The sequence below is a fragment of the Callithrix jacchus genome, chromosome 3 (assembly GCF_049354715.1).
Source record: "Callithrix jacchus isolate 240 chromosome 3, calJac240_pri, whole genome shotgun sequence".
Lineage (NCBI taxonomy): Eukaryota > Metazoa > Chordata > Mammalia > Primates > Cebidae > Callithrix > Callithrix jacchus.
In genome coordinates this window covers 84,900,375-84,912,994 of record NC_133504.1, presented here as the reverse complement: position 1 = coordinate 84,912,994, position 12,620 = coordinate 84,900,375, and the positions used below count along the sequence as shown (strand labels likewise).

The 12,620-nt window shown below is 37.9% G+C and overlaps 1 protein-coding gene across 17 annotated transcripts in view; it reads left to right on the top strand.

The window, feature by feature from the left end:
- The window catches only part of ALPK1 (alpha kinase 1), a 182,424-nt gene that overhangs the window by 6,956 nt on the left and 162,848 nt on the right, over window positions 1-12,620 (top strand). For 10 of the 17 annotated variants that reach the window (XM_054253043.2, XM_054253041.2, XM_054253042.2 and 7 more), the window contains exon 2: window positions 7,641-7,692. The exons of 3 other annotated variants lie outside the window; for them this stretch is intronic. The gene's annotated coding sequence lies outside the window, so the exon portion shown is untranslated. The remainder of the gene's footprint in view (window positions 1-7,640; window positions 7,693-12,620) is intronic. 4 more of the 17 variants (XM_054253049.2, XM_054253047.2, XM_054253039.2 and 1 more) reach the window with 1 other exon arrangement.

Sequence of the window (12,620 nt, the reverse complement as noted above, 5' to 3'; positions counted from 1 at the left end):
ATTTTATTTCTAAGACCCAACTCAAGCATCACTACCCCTGGGAAGACTTGACTGACATTACTACTTTCTACCAAAGTCAGCGGCCACTTTTTCCTGTTGTGTTAGCCATTTCTTAGGACCCAGAGCTTTTCTCTACCCATGAACTTATTGCAATAAATTGTGATGATTTCTTCATCTCTGTACACAACTAGCTCTTTCTGAAGACCAATACTGTATCCTTTTATCTTTGAATTCCCAGTACCTTGCCCAATGCATGACACATTATAGGTGGACAACAGATTTGCTAAATAAATAACATTTTGTGGATCTCTACTGTCCTGCTCAATGTTTTTTCTCTAAATGACACTTACCACTGTGAAAGCTCTGTTGCTCACAAAAAAATTTTCCCCATGGGTTAAATTGAAAAACTAATTCATACATTCATCAACATAACATGTGAAGAAATGTATCTTTTTTTTACATGAGTATGTAGTAACGCTTTCAACTAGAGACGGTAGAAGGTTGTAGCAGATCCTGCCAGATGCCTCTTTGATTTGGTGTTGTGTAATAAAACAACACATCCTGAATATTTGCCCCACTTAAATATATTTAAAGAGTCCCAAAAGGAATACATAGATTCTGTATTAGCAGGTGTGTGCTTCAAAGCAGCTCGTTCATAGCATGGCCAAGATTTTTGTCTTGTTCTATTGGGTTATTTAAAAACAAGACTTTACTATCTATTCAAAATAACACCTGATCTAGGATACCTTTAGCAAGTATGTGTGGGAACCTGTGTTACAGGATGCTTTTAATATGATACATTGACTGCCTGTGTTAGTATCAACTTTGTCCCTTCTTTGCTTTTTGGCCATGACCAAGTTAACTAATCACTAAGGGCCTTAGTTGTCTCATCCACAACATGAGGATAACAACATCCCCACTCTCTTCTGGCTTGTAGGGTTTCTGCTGAGAGATCTGCTGTAAGTCTAATAGGCTTCCCTTTATGGGTAACCTGGCCTTTCTCTCTGGCTGCCCTTCATATTTTCTCCTTCATTTTGATCCTGGTGAATCTAACAATTATGTGCCTTGGCATTGCTCTTCTTGAGGAATATCTTTGTGGTGTTCTCTGTATTACCTGGGGTTGAATAGTGTCCTGCTTTGCTAGATTGGGAAAATTTTCCTGGATAGTATCCTGAAAAGTATTTTCCAGTTTGGATTCATTCTCTCCATCACATTCAGGTACACCAATCAAACGTAGATTGGGTCTTTTCACATAGTCCCATATTTCTTGGAGACTTTGCTCATTCCTTTTCATCCTTTTTTCTCTATTCTTGTCTTGTCGTTTTATTTCATTAAGTTGGTCTTCAACCTCTGATATCCTTTCTTTAAGTATGTTCAACATACTTAAAGAACAGAACTTTCAGCCTAGAATTTCATATCCTTTTTTTTTTGCTCATTCCTTTTCTTCCTTTTTTCTCTATTCTTGTCTTGTCGTTTTATTTCATTAAGTTGGTCTTCGACCTCTGATATCCTTTCTTTAAGTATATCCAACATACTTAAAGAACAGAACTTTCAGCCTAGAATTTCATATCCTTTTTTTTTTTTTTTGCTCATTCCTTTTCTTCCTTTTTTCTCTATTCTTGTCTTGTCGTTTTATTTCATTAAGTTGGTCTTCGACCTCTGCTATCCTTCCTTTAAGTATGTTCAACATACTTAAAGAACAGAACTTTCAGCCTAGAATCTCATATCCTGCCAAACTAAGCTTCACAATTGAAGGAAAAATAAAATCTTTTATGAACAAACAAGTACTCAGAGATTTTATTACCACCAGGCCTGCTTTACAAGAACTTCTGAAAGAAGCATTATACATAGAAAGGAACAACCAGTATGAGCCTTTCTAAAAATATACCAAAAAGTAAAGAGCATCAACATAAAGAAGAATTTACATCAACGAATGGATAAAATAGCCAGTTAACATCAAATGGCAGTAACCCTAAATTTAAATCTACTAAATTCCCCAATCAAAAGATGCAGCCAAAAACCTAATGGTATATCCAAAGATACACAAAGACTCAAAACAAAGGGTTGGAGAAAAATTTACCAATCAAATGGAGAGCAAAAATAAATAAATAAACAAAAAGCAGGAGTTGCAATTCTCACATTTGATAAAATAGATTTCAAAGCAACAAAGATACAGTGGTAAAAGGATCAATGCAACAATAAGAGATCTTAATACCCCAGATACATAAGACCCATAACGAGATTTAGACTCAACAAGACAGAAAATTAATAAGGATATCCAGGACTTCAACTCAGATCCAGAGCAAGTAAACTCAATAAATATTTATAGAGTTCTCCGTTTTAAATACACAAAATATTAATTGGCCATTATTAATACCCATTTTTAGAAGGAAGCAATATTCCTGTTCTCTCTCCCTCTTTTTCTTCCTCTTTCTTCCTCTCTTTCTCTCCTTTTTTTACTTGTCAACATCCTAGTTCCTCACCTCTGCTCAATACATTCCTCTGAACACCTGATTCCTTGTGATTCTCCCGTCCCACTGAAACCTTCAATCCATTAAAAAATAAAAAAGAGGATCACAACATCAGTTATCCTTATTTCTGGGAATTAAATGAGTTAATATATTAATCCCCTTAATAACAGTGCTTCATAAAAAAAAAACCAGTAGCTCTTATTAAGTGCAATTGAGTCTACATGTATCCTACTGTAGCAGACCAGGCTGGCACTGATCTTTGGTCACTGGCTGCTGAACTTTGGGAGGGCAGAAGTAGCATTACAGAATCACAGAGTCAAAAAGGACATTAAAGAACTTAGCAAAGGCCAGACTCAATGGCTCACACCTGTAATCCCAACACTTTGGAGGCCGAGGAGGGCAGATTACCTGAGGTCGGGAATTCAAGAGCAACCTGGCCATAGCGGGCATCTGTAATCCCAGCTACTAGGGAGGCTGAGGCAGAAGAATTGCTTGAACCCAAGAGGCAGAGGTTGCAGTGAGCCAAGATTGCGCCATTGCACTCCAGCCTAGGCAACAAGAGCAGAACTCCACCCCCCCCCAAAGAAAGAACAACAACAACAACTTAGCAAAAAAACCCCAACTTTAGAAAGGAGGAAACTGTGGTCTAGCAAGTAAAGGTGACTTGCACAAGTTCACACGTAGCTAACCTGTGATGGAGTCAGGATTAGAACCCCGGTTACCTAGCATACAGTGAATGGAATATGGGCTCACCTGGAAGCAGGAGATTTACTGTGTGGTTGGGATCCACCATGAAGTGGATAGATCATGGGGTGGAGGAAATTCATGAGCAAGCAGATCTAAGATTCCTTAGATCTTACTTAAAGATCTAAGGAAGCAGCCCCCTTCCCTTACCCTAAACAACACTCTCAATCTGTTCACCACAGCTGAATAATGATAGTTAATAAGTGCCATGCGTTATTCTTTAATAAGCATTCATTGAGCATGTTCTGTGTATCATTCTTTCTGTTACAATACATTGTTAATACTCACTACAGTTTTATGAGTTGGTTATTATTAGTGGCCGTATTTACTCAATAAATGATAATGATCACTACTTCCACCTCCTTGCTATACTAGGCTGTTAGCATGACTCCATCTGTCTACCTCAGGCTGTGCACTCACTCCATTCTAACCCTGCTGGTTACCAGAACTGCCATTGTCTGTTTAGATCTGCTTTGCCTGAGATGACACACTTGCCAGGGCAAACTCTCCCAAGGACCTGAAGCTCCGTCTGCCCTTCAAAATGCCTTTATTGACTTTCAGAGCCAGCCCCAGGAAGCTTCTAACCTTACCTCACTCCCTCCAACCGACAGCAACTATGCCATGCCTGCCCTATACCGAGATATCAGAGATCTTTTCTAGAAAAGGGTTTTTATAAAAGTTAGCACTTGCTGGTGATGCTTCGCTATTGGGGTTAGTCATTTGTGTTAAGTAGGTCAGGGCAGGCAGAGTGGTGAGGATGTCCAGCTTTAAAGCAAGGCTGAAAGAAAAACAGAAGATAGCAAGTGTAGAAACATAACCAAGTTAACCATAACATGAGTGAGTGGAAGCACACATACCAAAATACATATGGGGTCACCATGTTTTGCTAAATCATTTCTGAGTACACCTGGGCATCTCAATCTAGATGCACAAAGACTGGTCAATTATAGTCAGACAAAGAACTTAGTTACATTTTGAAAACTTAAACTTTTTAAAACTTTATTATAAATACTACAGCTAAACAAAAATAAAATAACAATATTCATAGTGCTTATTTCTTAGTGGGATCATAGACAATTCTTATTTTCTTTTATATACTCTTTTTCTTCAATTTTTTTATGACAATGCTGTTTTGCTTTCTAATGATACAATGTTTAAAAAATATATTAAAGACAACTACAGCACAGAGACTCTAAGATTTTAATGACTTAAATACTTCTTTATTCAGCTCTTGTCAGAAATCTGGAAACACTGAGTAGGCTGGCAATACCTCTTACTTGCAAGCCAGCAGTCACTGTGCATGAAAAAGGAAGTCACAGAGAAAAAACAGAAAAGCATTTATTATGCAACAGACAGGCTTCAGAAGTCCTGCAATGTCTCAGTGCAGGTACCCCCCAAGTCATAGTTGTCAGAGGAAAATCTTGCTGAGACTACAGCTGCCCGTGCACAAATTGAAAGTGTACAAGAGGAAACCAAGCAGTTCCTGCCAGCCAAATTCCTTCCACAAGGCATGTCCCTTCTGGTAACCCCACCTGCTCCCACTCAGCCTCTTCTGAATGCCCAGCTCATCAAGAGTTGGCCTTTCATTTCACTCTGCTGACAAGGTTCAGTCATTAATGCAAGCCAATCAGTAGTTCAATATGAACTCAAGTGCAGATATGAAGTTAACTGCTGAAAATATGCATCTGGAGCTCAAAGTGAAGTTTGGGCTGGAGATAGGAATTTGATGATTACCAATAAATATATGGCATTTACAGCCATGAACTGAATGAAATCACCAAGGAATAGGTTTAGTTGGAGAAAGGAAGATAATTTGAGACTAAGGCTTTGCATACTCCAACATCAAAGGATTAGAAGAACAGGAGAGACCAGCCAAAAAGACTAAGGAGTGATTAATAACAGAGGAGGAAAACCAAGAGAGTATGGTTTCCTGGAACATAGCAGAGGAGGGAGGCTCTTTGTCACATGTTTTTGGCAGATCAACTAAGATAAGGAGTAAGAACTGACTGCTGGAGGCTGGGCGTGTTGGCTTACACCTATAATCCCAACACTTTGGGAGGCCAGGGTAGGTGAATCACTTGAGGTCAGGAGTTCAAGACCAGACTGGCCAACATGGTGAAACCCTGTCTCTATGAAAAATACAAAAATTAGTCAGGTGTGATGGCAAATGCCTGTAATCTCAGCTACTTGGGAGGCTGAGGCACAAGAATCACTTGAACCTGGGAGGCAGAGGTTGCAGTTTGCAGTGAGTCGAGATCGCACCATTGCACTGCAGTCTGGGTGACAGAGGGAGACTCTGTCTCATAAAAATAATAATAAAAATAAAAAAATAATTGACTGCTGAATTTAGAAACAGGGTGTTGATCAGTGACTTTGATGAAATCAGTTTCAGTGACATAGTGGGGCAAAAGTCTGATTAGAATGCATTTAAAAGAGAACAGGAAAAGAGGTTGGAAGCTCAAGTAGAGACAATTCTTTCAAGGAATTTTGCTTAAGAAAAAGACAATAACTACTGACGAAAGTGAGATGAAGAGTTTTTTTTTCTAAGATGAAGGAAATAATAGCATGTTTGTAAACAGATAGGAATGAGCCAAGGGAGAGCAAAAGCTTGATGATGTAAAAGATTGAGAGAGGAAGAGGAGAGAAATGCTGCCGCTGAATAGAGAAACAGGTGGACTCGGTGCCCAAATGGAGTACTTGGCTTTAGATAAAAGCATGGGTGGTCCATCTCTGATAGCAGAAGGGAAGACAGTATGGAATGCAGCTGCTGTTAGATTTGTAGAGGGGAGTGGGAGCCTGGGGAAGTCCTCTGATGAGGATGAGGATGGAGGAGAAAGAGAGCGTGAAATAGTCACCAAAGTGAACAGAAGGTAAAGGGATCATACACATACAGTGAGAGTTCATGAAAAGGAAGTAGGATCCATAGATTAGAGGTCCCAATGGGATTTTAGAATTGCTGGATTTTGGAGACTAAAAGGAGACAAGATGGGTGGTAGTGAATAGAGAGATTAATGAATTTGAAAATCTAGAAGAGTTGCTGTCACTGATGTTAACAAAGTATAGGCTGAATGACCATGGAAATGAATGGCCAAGCTTGTATCAAGGACAACATCTTTGGAAGAAAGAATTTCAAGGAACTGAGAGTCCTGGATCACCACATGCTTATTGAAATATCCAAGAATAAGAGTGGTTTGGAGAAAGCAAGTGTTACGAGGGCAAGTGATTCAGCCCTGAGAGCTGGCAGCTGACAGCAACAATGAAGGGCAGTGGATGATAGAATCTGGTGACATGAATTCCAAAGGATAGGAGTGTGTGGATTAAACAAGGAAAGTGAAAGCAAGGTTCATAAGTGGCAGTTAAGAACAGGAGGCCTCTACCCAGGATGGTGGTTTAGGGGCTGTAGGAGAATACGGTGGACTTCGAGAGGGTTACAGGATAGTTGAAAATGTAAATTACTGGGAAGAGTAATGCATTGTCATGTTTTTTTTTTTTTTTTTTTTTTTTAAGACAGTCTCACTCTGTTGCCCAGGCTGGAGTGCAGTGGCATGATCTCAGCTCACTGCAACTTCCATCTGCTAGATTCAAATGATTCTCATGTCTCAGTCTCCCTAGTAGCTGGGATTATAGGCATACGCCATCATACCTAGCTAATTTTGTATTTTTAGTAGAGATGGGGTTTCACCATGTTATCCAGTCTGGTCTTGAACTATTGACCTCAAGTGATCTGCCTGTTTCGGCCTCCCAAAGTGCTGGGATTACAGGCGTGAGACACCATGCCCAGCTGCACTGTCATTTTAATATACAATAAAGTAGTTATTATTATTGCAAAGTCTTTTAGCAACATTTTTGTATAAATAACTAGGGGATTCCCATTTTTCTGGCAGGCCCCCAAAGTAGTACACGTACTTTATTAAAGTCAATGAATGAAAACTTCAGAACTCCAGGAGATAAGATGTAAACCCCAAAGGTTTTTAAGCAGTCCCTTTAATTCATGCATAACAAAATTATCAGATATGACTACCACTGATAGGTTGATCCTCTGATAGTGAGGTTTTCTCTCCTTTATGGTTGAACTGCTTCAAAAGTTTAAGGAGAAATCTGAAGCCCTTTCCCCTATTTAAGGAAGGTAGGAAACCAAAAGAGATTTGTCCTCAGTCAAGCACTCTGGCCAGGTTCTTGTCTCCCTTGATGTGACATTCCTCTTCCTTTTATATCTAAAGTGATGGACAGTGATGATACAATTGTAACTTTGCACACTCATGTGCAACTGAGGAACTTGACTTTTCCCATTCCCTAATCCAATGTTTCAAATAGCAAGCATGCAACAATGCTTATGACAAGAAGTAGAATAGAAATTATTCCCTCTTCTGTTTATTCTCTAACTATAACAAAGTCCTCTGTTTTAAATGTCTCTTTCTTAACTAGGAAGTTCTCCTAAATCAGGAATGGATTGAAATCTCATGAACCCCAACTCCGGGTAAGTTTTCATATGAAACTTTTGAATTGTTATTTTTTTTCCTAGCAATACATAGTCATTGTAGAAAATAGGAAATGAAGAGGAAAATAATAGAAAAGTACCACTTAGAGGCAAACATTCCACATTTTATTGTATTTACTTCTGCTTATTCTTCAATAATTTTTTTAATTGTGGTAAAATATACATAATATGAAACATACCATCTTAACCATTTTAAGTGCACATTTCAGTGGTATTAACTACATTCACATTGTTGCACTGCAATTACTACCATCCAGCAACAGAACTCTTATCTTACAAAACTGAAACTCTGCACCCAGTAAACAATAACTCCCATTTCCCTCTTCGCCAGCCCTTGGCAAACACCATTCTCCTTTCTGGGTCTATCAGTGTGACTACTCTAAGTACTTCATGTAAGTGGTATCATCCTGTATTTGTTCTTTTGTGACTGGCTTCCTTCACTTACTATAATGTCCTCAAGGTTCATCCATATGTCAGAATTGCCTTCCTTTTTAAGGTGGAATAATATTTCATTGCATGTACATGCCAGTCTTGTTTCTCCATTCATCCATTCAGTGGACTGCTTCTATATTTTGGCTATTGCTAATCATGTGAAGGACTTGGGTATACAAATATCTCCTCAAGTTCCCATTTTCAATTCTTTTGGGTATATATAGAGGTGGAATTGCCAGATCATATGGTAATTCTATTTTTAACTTTCTGAAAAACTGGCATACAGTGACGTCCTGTCAATAGTGTACAAGAGTTCTGATTTCTCCACCTCCTTTCCAACGGGTTATTTTCTGTTTTTTTGTTTTTTTGTTTTTTTTTCATGGTAGCCATCTTGATGGGTGTGAGGTAGTATCTCATTGTGCTTTGGATCTGCATTTCTGTAATGATTAGCGATATTGAGGACTTTTTCTGTACTTATTGGCTATTTGTATATCTTTTTTAGAGAAATGTCTATTCAAACTTTGCCCATTTTTTTTTCAAGCTTTGTCTGCTTTATTCCACTACATTAAGTTAAGCAGTAAGGCAAAACAGTAACCCATCATTCATAAAGATCAAGGAGTGCCTCTCATTCCCAAAAGGGACCAAAAAGCATGTTTCTTCACAAATACACATGACTTTTATCATTATGCTGATAAGCACTTTAAACAACAACAGGTTGGGCGCCGTGGCTCATGCCTGTAATCCCAGCACTTTGGGAGGCCGAGGTGGGTGGATCACTTGAGATCAGGAGTTGGAAACCAGCTTGTCCAACATGGTGAAACCCCGTCTTTACTTAAAATACAAAATTAGCCGGGCATGGTGGTACATGCCTGTCATCCCAGCTACTGGGGAGGCTGAAGCAGAAGAATCGCTTGAACCTGGGAGACAGAGGTTGTAGTGAGCCAAGATTGTGCCACTGTACTCCACCTGGGCAACAAGAGCCAAACTCCATCTCAAAACAACAGCAACAACAACAAACTTTAGTGGATGAGTCAAATAACGAATCCAAATTACCTTAGCTTTAGGTTTCCAAAATTGTAGTTTCAAATGCAAATGCTTCACCCATCTTTTAATTGGCTTGTTTGATGTTTCTGTTGTTGAGTTACAGTTGTTCTTTATATACTCTGGATATTAACTCATTGTCAGCTATGATTTGCACATTTTTTTCTCATTTCATAGATTTCTTTTCACTCTGCTGATTGTGCCCTTCGATGTCCAAAGTTTTCAATTTTGATGTAGTCTAATTTATCTGTTACTAATTTTGTTGCCTGTGCTTTCCATGTCATGTAAAAAGAAATTGTTGCCAAATCCTATTTCATGAAGCCTTTCTCCTATGTATTCTTCTAAGACTTTTCTAGTTTTAACTCTTACATTTGAGTCTTTGATCCATTTTGAGTTAATTTTTGTATGTGGTGTTGTAAAGTAAGGGTCCCACTTAATTCTTCTGTATGTGGATATACAGTGTTCCCAATCCCATTTGTTAAAAAAACTATTCTTTCCTCAGAAATAATCTTAGCACTCTAGTTGGGAATCATGTGATGGTTTATTTCTGGGCCATTTATACATCAATGTTCTATGCTACTGTTTGGATTACTGTAGCTTCATTGTAAGTTTTGAAATCAGGAAGTCTGAGTCCTCCAATTTTCTTTTTTTTCAAAATTCTTTTAGCTATTCAAGGTCCCTTGAGATTCTATATAAATCTTAGGATGGATTTTTTTACTTCTGGAAGAAAATGTCAATGGTTTTTAATGATTTTTTACAGAGTTGTTATTACACTGTATGAATAATTTTATATTTTGCTTTGTCTTCTTAAAATTATTATATGTGTATACCGTTATAAAATAAATGTTACTTATTATTCAGACACTTCACAAACATACTTTACAGTGACTACATAAAGGAAATGTACAAAAAGAAGGATAACTTAAAGGTCTGAAAATATGCCCCAAACCATAAGGCCTGTGTAAACTTTAGGTAATAAAATCATAAAAATGAGAAGAATCTGATTCAAGACATTTCAGAGTATTAGGATATGATATTTATACTAAGTGGGTAGAAAAGAATTAACATACATTTTTATTAGTTTAAAAGACCTTTTTAAAGTATATACTTACACTACTTTTGACTAACTACAACTCTGGGATTCATTTATTTACTCAACAAACATTTACTGATTCTCTATAGTTTCTGAAGTTCTGGGAACCTAGTATAAATTAAATAGGGTCTTCACCCTCAGGGGAAGGAAATAAATACTGAAATTTAATTAAATTTTCATGTGTCATGAACTTTTACTTGCTTATTTAATCTTTGCATCAGTCCTATGGGGAAGTGGTGTTAACTCCGTTTAAAGATGAGGAAACTAATGCTCATTTCAGAAAACATGAGCTACTTATAGAAGGTGACACAGATAGTGAGTGGCAGGGCTAAGTTGTTAGCCCAGGGTCATTTGCCTCTGAAGCTCATATCCTTTCCAGTCCTCCAGGTTGCTTTTGGCACTGATGACCTAACACGGAAGCCTGAAGTACATTCAGCTACTCTGACAGCCATATTAGAGTCAAGAAAGTCTTCAGAGAAGCATCTTTATAAGCTAATACTTGAAAACTGATGAGTTTATTAGATAAAAATGGGGAGAGGAGCATTCATTTATTCATTTATGTGTTCACACAGCTTCTATAGTGTGCTAGTCACAGCATGAGATGCTGAGATGAAAAATGGAGTGAGACATTGTGGTCACCCACAGGAGTCACAGTCCACTGGGAGACAGTTAAGTAACTGAATTATGACAGAGCATGATGTCAGACTCTGCTATAGAATTGAAAACAGAGTCCTGGGGACACTATATCAGAGTACTAAGGGAAAGTTCACCGCAGCTTGGACCCTCCATGCCAACTGCAGGAGTTTGGGCTTCATTCTACATGCAACAATGAGCCAAGAGTTTCTAAGTAGAGAAGAAACATAATCAGTTCTGCCTTTTAAGAATCTATCTGGGCAGCACATGAAGCATAAAGAATGGGAACTGGGAAAGAGACAAATGGCAGGAAGACTAGCCTGGAGGCTAGTGGTCCAAACTAAACAAGGAGAAATTTTGTAACAGGCAGCAAGAAGAGAGACTGAGAAAGCAAAGACCGTATTTATGAGGTGAGGTTGGCAGCTTTGTTGCCTGTAGGGTGTGTGCTGAGAGTAAGGAAGGAGACAAAAAAAAAAAAAAAAAAAAGACTTTGGGGTCACATACATGTTCAGAACCAGTATAGTTTGCAAATTACAGACCCATAGAGCATTTAATAGATAAGACTCTTCTGCATTATCAGTATTTCTCTTATATATTTAGTCATTCTAAAGTAATAATTTAATGAATTTTTCCCAAAACAGCTTAAAAATGCCCTGCAATGCTATTACACTATTAGTTTGTTAGCAAGTTCTTGCTCCAGAGATAGTACAACTGAAATTTTTGTTTGTTTTTGTTTTGAGACAAGGTCTCACTCCCATCACCCAAGCTGGAGTGCAGTGTCGTGACCTCAGCTCACTGAAGCCTTCACTTAGTGGGCTCAGATGATTCTCTCACCTCTACCCAAGTAGCAGAGAATACAGGCATGAGCCACCATGCCTGGTTAATTTTTGCGGTTTTTGTGGAGATGGGGTTTCACCATGTTTCCCAGGCTATAGTTATAATTATAATTATTTTTTTATTTCAATAGGTTTTTGGGGAATTGATGGCATTTGGTCACATTAATAACTTCTTTAGCGGTGATTTCTAAGATCTTGGTGCACCCCTCACCCAAGCAGTTGACATCATACCCAATGTGTAGTCTTTTATCCCTCACAACTCTCCCACTCTTTCCTCTGAGTTCCCAAAGTCTATTGTATCATTCTTATGTCATTGCATTCTTATAGCTTAGCTCTCATTACAAGTGAGAACATACAATGTTTAGTTTTCCATTCCTGAATTACTTCGCTTAGAATAATAGTCTCCAATCCCATCCAGGTTGCTGCGAAAGCCATTAATTCATTCCTTTTTATGGCTGAGTAGTATCCTATTATATATATAATATGTATATATAAAACTTTCCACAGATATATATATATATCTGTGTGTATATATATATATACGTATATATAGATATATACGTATATATATATATATATATTTTTCATATAATAACTTATTTTCCTCTGGGTAGATACTCAGGAGTGGGATTGCTGGATCAAATGGTAGTTCTATTTTTAGCTCTTTAAGGAATCTCAACACTGTTTTCCGTAGTGGTTGTACTAGTTTACATTCCTAACAGCAGTGTAGAAGTGTTCCCTGTTCACTGCAGCCACACCAACATGTACTATTTTTAATCTTTTTTTATTATGGCCATTCTATGAGGAGTAGGGTGGTATCACATTGTGGTTTTGATTTGCATTGCCCTGATTATTAGTGATGTTGACACTTT